The following is a 10,076-nucleotide window of genomic DNA, read 5'->3' as shown; positions in this document are numbered from 1 at the left end:
ACACACACACACACACACACACACACACACACACACACGGCAAGCTGCCTCCTCAAAGGGCAGATTCCATTATCCCCTCAGGATTCGGTGATTGGTAACTCAGAAAGGACTTTATTTCTAATATTATTACTTTTGTGAACCCCCATACAGTGTTCTCTTCCCCAGTATCAATTAACCATTTGATATCAATTAGCTTTTACAAAAAGAAGGTATAACAAGAACAGAAGCTATAAAATATTCCCCAAACTTGTGGGTACAATGCCACCTGGGAACAGTAGGCTTAACATTAAAGTCTAGCTATATGACTGGCCTACCCCCTTTCCTAGTGATGGTTGTTGTCCAATCATTCATTCATGTCCAACTCTTTGTGACCCTATGGACCATAGCATGCCAGACACAGGATTAGTTTAGCATTTCCTTCTTCAGTTGATTTTACAGATGATGAAACTAAATTAAACAGGGACAAGTGACTTGCCCAGGGCTGCATTGATAGTGTCTGAGAATGGATTTGAACTCTGGTCTTCCTCACTCCAGACCCACTGCTCTATCCACTTAATTTAGCTTCCTCCTTCCTAGTAATTAATATTCTCAATACTTTCTCTTAAGCTCTTTCTTTCTGTTATCTTAATATTGGAACTTAACCTTACTTGTCAGTGTCTGCCCATTGCCATTCTGGGCACCTTCGATTTTGATCTTTCTGTGATATTCTATCATTTAAAGCCATATGACATCACTAGACAATGATTGTGTGTGTGTGTGTGTGTGTGTGTGTGTGTTTAATAGACTATTGCAGCATTGTTCAGCTTGGGGTCACAGCAAATTGTATTCACTTTCCCAAATGTGACCCATACAGACCCCCCCCTCCCAACTTTTCTATAATAGATTTGATCTAACTCTACTTATAAAAAAAAGTCATTTTTCTATAATGCTGTTTGAGTTTGTTTTCCTCTAAAGTCTCAAAGATAAGAATGTAGCCCAAGGAGAGTCAATTAAACTCATGTGAAGCATATTTATGGGGTGAAAAAGAAACTGAAAATTGTAACCCTAGAGCCTTTTTGTTTGTTTTTCTTTACCCAGTATTTCAACCAGGTGTTTCCAGTGACAGGTACAAGTTGAATGGGCTTTGTTTAATATTCACCCAGGGCTATAGAATATGATTCATATTGCTACATAGAACCAAAATAAACCGCTATACATCACTATTTAATTGCCCTTTACTGAAGCAATACTTTTTGAACTGGTGTCTGTACAAAGAGGAGAATCTGCACTTCAGCAACTACTTCTTGTTAATAAAAATAATTTAGTCCTCATTATTTTTAGATGCTTTCATTATAATCTTATATTGTCTCTATTCCTTTTGCATTGCAGTTCCTTGTATTTGTAATAATCTCTCTGTTTTCATTTCCTGAGCCAATCATCTATCCTATTTTGAATATAGAAAACCAGTGTAGTATAATTGGTAGAATACCATATTACAAGAGGGGAAGATCTGGGTTCAAATCCCTCTGAAACTTACTGGCTCTTTGATCTGGAAAAAGTCAATTAATTTCTCAATGTTAGAGGCAACTCTCTAAGATTGTAAATTTAATCCATGCTGGCCTGCATTGGCAGAAGGAAGTTTCCTTATCTGGGAATTCCCTATACCAATAAAACCCCCAAAGAGGCTCTTTCCTCATTTTCAATATAGTCTCTAAATCCTTGAAGTCACCTAAAGAATAATATATTATGTATATATAGCACTTCAAGATTTGTAAGCATGCATTGTTTTAATTTGATCCTCACAACAATTAAGTAAAGAAAGTCTAGATTAGAGCTATCACTATTCTCATTTTATAGATGTAGAAACAGCCTGAAAAAGGTTAACAAACTTCCTCAGTTAGCATCCCAGTGTCAGAAATGGTATTCAATCCAGGTCTTCCTAATTCCACAGCCAACATGCTTTTCCACATGAGGCTAAAGTCAGAAGGCAGCAATATAAACTGAACAAAATGCATCAACTACTCTCACATACTTGTAACTCCTTCACCTGTTCCTGATTTTTTAAATCTATTTTATCTCACTTGGATTACAAGGCTATGAGAATTTTATCATGTACACAAATGTCTTTTTAAAAATGGTTTTTGGTTGTCTTGGAATCTAGCCACTGGAGCCTGGGTTATGTGATAAGATACTCCCAGAAGTAGATTGATGGGCCAAGGCCTCAGAGTTGTTAAGTAGGGCTAAGAGTTTTGTTTTGTTATTATTGTCTTTGTTTATAACTACATCTACCAAAGTTATAAAGGTAGGAATATCAAAGAAATTATTAAGAATAGTTAATTGAACAAGAGGGAGAGAAAAATAAATGTAAATAAAATGTAAATGTGAATAAAATGTAAAAAAAAATAGATGTAAAAGTAAAATAAACATGGTTTATCATTTTGTTTCCAGGCATGTGTTGAGGTGAATTAATTTACTTAACAATGTTGGTAGTTTGGATGTTGATTCTAAATAGGATTTGACATAGTCCAGGGATAGCTCAGAGATTTCTGTGTGAGAATGAATTGGAGAAAGAGATGATAAGAAATGACAGATGTGCAATGAGAGAAAGTAAGAAGGAAAATATATTGACAAAACATCAAGAAACATATAAGGAAATGAAAAAAAGCTTAGCAAGAGTATAAACAAACCAAAAAAATGTACTTACCTTGAGCAAATTAACACATATTTTTATTGAATAAACTGATATCAAAATTGTAAATTTCTTATATAATCTTCTTTTTGTTCTTTGTATATTGGCAAGATTTTGTTTGTTGGTGATTAAATTCAGAATAAATTTTAAAAATTTATTAAAACAAAGTTTAAAAGAATTCTTTGTGACAATGTGGCCTTTTTAAAATATATTGTCCTCACTGTCCAGGACCTGCACAAGGGGAAAATGTGTCACAACTAGAATGGAGGAAAACTCGATCCCTAAGCCTTAATAAACCCAGTTCATTATCAGAGAATTTTTATAGTTAATCCTACAAAATCAACACAACATTATTAACTCAAAGCAAAGAGGACTTAGGGTAAGGATGGAGTGGGTCAGAGTTTCTAATAGTTAATCTACAGGTTTCTTTTTGGATAACTTTTCCTCTCTGTTGGTAGGGATCTATGGAGTAAAGATAAATGTACTTGGGGATGATATTCCTTAATTACCCCATGGGAAGTTTTTGTGGACTATTTCTGGGAGCTGCAAATATTCTGTAAAATAGGAACTAAAGGTACTTCTTTGAATTTCTCCTTGATATTTGTTATATACATAGTTGAGAGAGAACACATGCACATATACACACAGACAGACACACAGACTCACAATGTGTAACCTGGAGTACTGATTGATTAGAAAAGATATGTTTTGAAAAGCATGACCTCTGAGCAGCTCCAACTTCCACCTGCCCCAATCAATGTAAAAAGGGAACTCTGAACAAACTTTGGAGCTGCAGAACCCACAAAATGACACAGAGAAACTAACTTCCTGCTGAAGACAGCCCAGCAGGCCAACAGCAAGCGGGCAGCCCAGTGTTCTGGGAGCCAAGCCCAGCCTCACTCCTAGGCTTTAGCCCCAGGGCGGGCCTGACCAGGCATCAGCCTGAGGGACTCCAGATCAGTAGTAGCTGTGGCCATTTCCAGAATTATCAACACATAGATATGAAGGACAAAGTGAGAAGTCACTGCAGTTTGGACTTTGGGACCCAGTAAGTGTGAGTGTGTGGCTTTTGCCCCCTGGGTGAGAAGCTGCTGAGACACTGGTAGAGCCAGCCAGCGACATGTGGCAGCTTCAGCTCCTGGCCTGGAAAGTGTAGGGGGACCAAGTGACAAATCTGAGGGGTAATTGCTCTTTCTTTAACCTGCTTGGATCTGGGGCATGTGTACAGTGTGCCAGAGTGTCTGGAGGCCTCAGAGAGGGTATCCATCTAATACCTCCGGCAGCTGAGAAGACCCCAGCATTTGTGATGAAAACTCCCCTGTCTGGTGGCAGAATCCTACTGTGGCAAAAAGCCCAGGGGTCAAGTGACTGAGGGGTGACATGACCAGGCAAAGGAAATAAAGCAGACAGAAGATTCCAACATTAGACTCCTATTTGGGGACAAAAAGGAGAAAAGCATGAAAGGAGGAAGACAGTGAAGTCAGAACTCCTGCACCAAAAGCTTCAAAGGAAAACACGAGCTGGTTACAGGCCATAGAGGACATGAAGAAGCAGATAAGAGAAGTGGAGGAAAAAAGGGAAATGAGAATGATTCAAGAAAATTATGAAACGAGAGTCAACAGCCTGACTGAGGAAAATAACACCTTAAAAAAAATAGACTAACTCAAATGGCAAAAGAGGCTCAAAAAGGTAATGATGAGAAGAATGCCTTAAAAAAGTGAATTTGCCAGATGGAAAAAGAATCTCAAAAGCTCAATGAGGAGAATCATTGCTTCAGAATTAGATTGGAGCAAATGCAAGCTAATGACTTTATGAGAAATCAAGGTGCTGTTAAACAGATCCAAACAAATGAAAGAAGAGAAGGCAATGTGAAATATCTCATGGGACAAACCACTGACCTGGAAAATAGATCCAGGAGAGATAATTTAAAAATTATTGGACTGCCTGAAAGCCATGACCAAAGTAAGAACCTAGAAATCATCCTCCAGGAAGTTCTCAAAGAAAACTGCCCTGATGTTTTAGAACCAGAGGGCAAAATAGAGGTTGAAAGAATCCACCAATCACCTCCTGAAAAAGATCCCCAAAAGAAAACTCCTAGGAATATTATAGCCAGGTTCCAGAATTCCCAGATTAAGGAGAAAATATTACAAGCAGCCAGGAAGAAACAATTTGAATATTGTGGAAACACAATCAGGATAACCCAGGATCTGGCAGCTTCTACACTGAGGGATCGAAGGGCTTGGAATGTGATATTCCGGAGGTCAAGGGAGCTGGGATTAAAACCAAGAGTCACCTACCCAGCAGAACTGAGTGTCATGTTTCAGGGGAAAATATGGTCATTCGGTGGAATACAGGACTTTCAAGCATTCTTGCTGAAAAAACCAGAGTTGAATAGAAAATTTGACATTCAGATACAAGAAGCAAGAGAAGCAGGAGAAGGTAAACAGGGAAAAGAAATCATAAGGAACTTATTAAAGTTGAACTATTAACATTCCTACATGGAAAAACAATAATTGGAACTGATTAAACTTTTCTCAGTATGAAAATAGTTGAATGGAATAGAAATATATGTATATATGTCTATATGTGAGGGTATATGGGCATATCAATATATATGTAAATGTGTGTATATATGTTTATGGGTATGCATAGATAGAGGGCACAGGACCAATTTAACAGGAAGGGATGATATTTAAAAGGTGAAATTAAGAGGTGAGAGAGAAATATAATGAGAGGAGATGGAAAGAGACAGAAGGGGTAAACTATCTCATAAAGAAGAGGCAAGGGAAAATGATTACAATGGAGGGGAAGAATAAGAAGGCAAAAGGGAATGGGTTAACCTTCTTCTCATTGAATTTGGCTTGGGGAGGGAATGAAATACACACTAAAAGGGGTATCCCACCCTATAGGAGAGAAGGGGGAAGGGGATGAGAGGGGGGATGATGGAAGGGACGGCAGGCTGGGGGGGAGGGAAGTTGGAAGCATCCACTTTTGCAAAGGGACAGGATCAAAATAGAGAATAGAACAAGTGGGAGGTGGGATAGGAGGGAGGGAAATATAGTCACTCTTTTACAATAAATCCACTATGTTACTGTTTTGCATTAGCTACACATGTATTATTACCTATACTAAACTGCTTATCTTCCCAGGAAGGGTGGGTGATAAGGGAGGAAGGGAATGAATCTTTAATTCAAAGTTTTAAAATCAAATGTTTATATATATGCACTATTATTAATACTATTTTACATGTAATTGGGAAATAAGATATACAGGCACTGGAGCATAGACATCCACTGGAAAAGTTGAAAGGCATATGGGAGAAAATATGGGAGAGAGCAGAGTGGAGGAGGGGATATCCTGTGGGACTGCTATTTTGGGGCAGTGGGTAGGGGAAAAACGGGGAGAAAATTTGTAACTCAAAATTTGGTGGAAATGAGTGATGTAAATCAGAAGTTAATAAAGCATTTGAAAAATGGGAAAAAAAAGGAAATGTATGCTTTGCAAAGATATAAACTCAGAGAACTAAGGGAGGGAGCTGAAATGCGTAAAGCTTATTCTTTTCCTTTGGATGGTGCTACTTCTTTCTATGAAAGAAATTTAAAACATGTACAGACTTTTCTTAGAATTACACTATTAAGGGCTACTGTAACTATAGAATCTTTACTGTTAATTGTTTTAACTTTGCAATGTATTCTCTCCTAATAAATAGAATTTAGAGCTGAACAGAAACTTAAAGATCATATGGTTTTTTTTCAGATGAGGAAACTGAGGCCCAGAGGTGTGAAGTGGGCATATGATCATAGATTTAGAGTTGCAAAGGATCTTATAGGTCCAACCCACTCCTGACCACTTTACAGATGAAGAAACTTAGACCCAGAGACTCATATAATAGACTTCCAAGAGGTTAAATGACTTGCCCAAGATCACACAGTAGCAGAGACAAGAATAGAACCCAGCTTTTCTACCTCTGGATCCAGGGCTCATTTCACTACAAGATTTTGCCACTCAAAGGTTTGCTGATTTGCAATTTTCATGACCTTTAAAGGATTATTTCAACTTTAAAAAGAAGTCCATAGAAAGAGTTCACTTTTTTTTTTAGCTGCAAACAGATGTGTGCAATTGGTATTAATTGGGAATTTCATCACAAAATTCTTATGTACTTCTGAGACTCCCTGTAATAATGGGACTGTTCCTCATGGAGGTTACCATTCCAGTTTGGATTCTTTACTTGTTGGAAAATGATTTTTGAAAACAAGAGGCTATACACATGAGAACTTCTAAGTTGTCTATTGTTTGTTTCTGCTACATTTACAGAAAACTTTAAATCCTTCCAAGCACATGCAGCAGGTGCACAAATTATGACAAATATGTAGTATTTCCCTGGGCAGTAGAATTCATCAATTGGCAGCCTATGTGATATGTAGAAACATTTTTCCCCAAATACCTTTAAAAATATCTTCACGGTGCATTCTGTGTGTTTTTAATGGATGATTTCGTAACAGAAACAGCATTTAGAGGTACGAGGAATTTGGTGCTTCCAGAGTGCAAGTGATTGATAGAATTGTGCAATGTCAAATCTGGAAAGGATTTTTTTTTAAACTCTTAATTGTACAGGCATTAATTTTGGAGGCAGCTAGGCAATACAGTGTGTAGAGAGGTAGGACTGCAGTCCTGAAAATCTGAGTTTAAATATAGCCTGAGACATTCACTCACTATGTACTTTAACTGTAAAATGGGGGAAATAATAGCACCCCTCTCTGCACAGGGTTGTTTTGAGAATAAAATGAGATAACATTTGCAACACACTTAGCACCTTACCTGGCACTTTTAAGGCACTATTTAAATGCTAGATATAATAATAATTATTATTATATAAGCAGGTACAGAAAGGATATGTAACTTGTGTAAGGTTAGAATTGGGACTAGAAACCAGGCCCCCTCTGAGTCCAGTATTTTTTTCCACCACATCAATGATTCTCAAAGGGTGTATCGAAGCACACTAATGTGCCCAAGTTTCATCTTGGAGAACTGACAGTAAATTTTATAGAATTTATACTTGCAATCACATGTAGCTGCATGAGTACCCCTACAAATTAAATGAATTTACTTTTGCAAAGATTGCACATGTGCAAATCTCTCTACTCTCCCATGATTTGCCAATAATTCTTCATGGCAAAGAAAAGTCCTGTGCCATGAAGCAAAAACAATTTTTAAAACCTCTGTACTACACAAACCATTAAACTCCTACTGCAATAGAGCACAATGGATGAGAGTAAGGGGAATTATTTTCTAATGTGCATTGATATTATGGTTTCTTTAATTCTGTGTAAAAATAAGATGCAAAATGGTAGATTTTCTGAAAAGTGTAGTAATATGGAATCATTTATTTTCATTTAACAAAACAACTGCACTCCAATTTTCTCAGCCAAACTAATAAATTAAACTGGACTGGACTGATTACTAACATGAACAAACTTTTGCTACCAATTTTTTATGGTTGGTTACAACTCAATAACAGAAAGACCTTTTGACTGTTTTACACACAACACACACACATCTATACACATACATATATATTTAGATGCATTTATGGCATCAACATTTCTTTCTTTTTTTTTAAGGGGGGAAGGTGAGGCAATTGGAGTTAAGTGACTTGTCCAAGGTCACACAACCAGTGTCAAGTGTCTGAGGATGGATTTGAACTCAGGTCCTCCTGATTCCAAGGTTGGTGCTCTATTCACCATGCCACCTAGCTGTTTCTCACCATCTATACACATACATATATTTTAGATGCATTTATGGCATCACCATTTCTTTTTCATCCCAAGTAGTGCTTCTTAATGCTAGATGTATTCATCACTCTCCATAACTACTCTTTATGGAGAGATGGGACCCATGGAAATTGGTCTGATCTTTTGCATCTCCTTTTTAACTTCTTCCTTTGGGTTTTTGATTGTTTGGTTTTTGTTGTTGTTGCTGTGGTTTTTTTTTGTTTTGTTTTGTTTTGTTTTGACTTTTTTTTTCTTTTTCAAAATGGAGCCAAAGTGAATGAGGGAAAAAGCTGAAATATATAATGCTCAAGTATGTTGCTTCCAAGTTGCACATCAGTACTTGTCCCCTGACGACCACCATTTTCAACATTTTTCCACTCTTTCATCTCTCAGTCCTTTCCTTTCCTCTTTCTCTCTCCTATATCACCTCTCTCCTTATTTTCTTTCTCTCCTTCTTTATGAACTTCTCTCTCCTCTCTCAATCCTCATCCCCCTTCTCCCACATTCACAAACACATATACAAATCTACAAACACATACAATGACAGCAGAGATTGTATTTTCTTCAAGGCTACTTGGTTTAGGAACCAATTTGAGCAAAGGTCAATTTCTAAAAGATACCTCAATACCATAATAGATGGAATGTTAACCATCACACCAAATAAAAGACAAATATATATGCTTGGAATTTGTGTTTTGTGGTTTGGGATAATTTATTCTAAGACATTATTGGATTCCCCCACACATACCCCATTCCTTACAAAAAAAAAAAATTGGTCTGCTCACTAAAATATCTTTTTCTTATATGAAAAAAACAAAATGAAACAAAACAAAAAAAAGTGCTAATCTTCCTGATGCTTCTTTCTGAATTCCTTCATCAAAAGCTGTAGAGTAGCAAGTCTGTAATACATGTCAGCCCTTTGGGAACTTTACAAGGGTCTTAAGGGCTTCTGGGGGGCAGGAGACTGTAAGGTCTGAGAAGCAGGACTGCAAGACTGTATGCTTGGAGCACAGATGAAGACAAATGAAGTTAGGGTATAGGGTGAGATTTTGTGTACGAGTACACAATTTGCTCTTTGAAGCAAGCATTATCTGTAACAGGGATAAACTTGAAGCCTTTCCAATAAGACAAGTTAAGGATATGCATTATCACCACTTTTATTCAATATTGCTCTGGAAGTGGTAATGTATGGGGTATGGGGATCCCCAAAATTCCCTACCCCCAAAAATGTAAGTCAGAGGTATTTTGAGGAAAAAACAGGAAGTTTTATTCAGTTCTCGCGAGAAGAGACCGTCCCTTCCACCAGTACAAACCAGCAGAATGAGGCATGTTACAGAAGACAGAACAAGAATTTATACCCTGGGGTGGCCAGGTGGTGTAATGAGTAAGAGCACTGGGCCCAGGGATGAGCTGGGATCAAATCGGGGCTCAGATACTTAGCACCACACCCAGAAATAACTGGCCTTGTAACGTTGAGCAAGTTACTCAACCCCAATTGCTTAAAAAAAAAAAAAAAGAATTTATACCCTAACACAGTCAAGTCCCCTCCCATTGGCTGGGAGGCAGACTCACTCTGAGCGTGAAATCTCCTCCAATGATGAAGAACAAAGACGCCCGTCACTATCCCAGTGCCTGGG

The sequence above is a fragment of the Petaurus breviceps genome, unplaced genomic scaffold, assembly GCF_028583685.1.
Source record: "Petaurus breviceps papuanus isolate PSGF00001 unplaced genomic scaffold, PetGlider_PUasm1.0 80, whole genome shotgun sequence".
Lineage (NCBI taxonomy): Eukaryota > Metazoa > Chordata > Mammalia > Diprotodontia > Petauridae > Petaurus > Petaurus breviceps.
The sequence above is the reverse complement of the archived record's forward strand: the minus strand, read 5'-3'. Positions refer to the sequence as shown.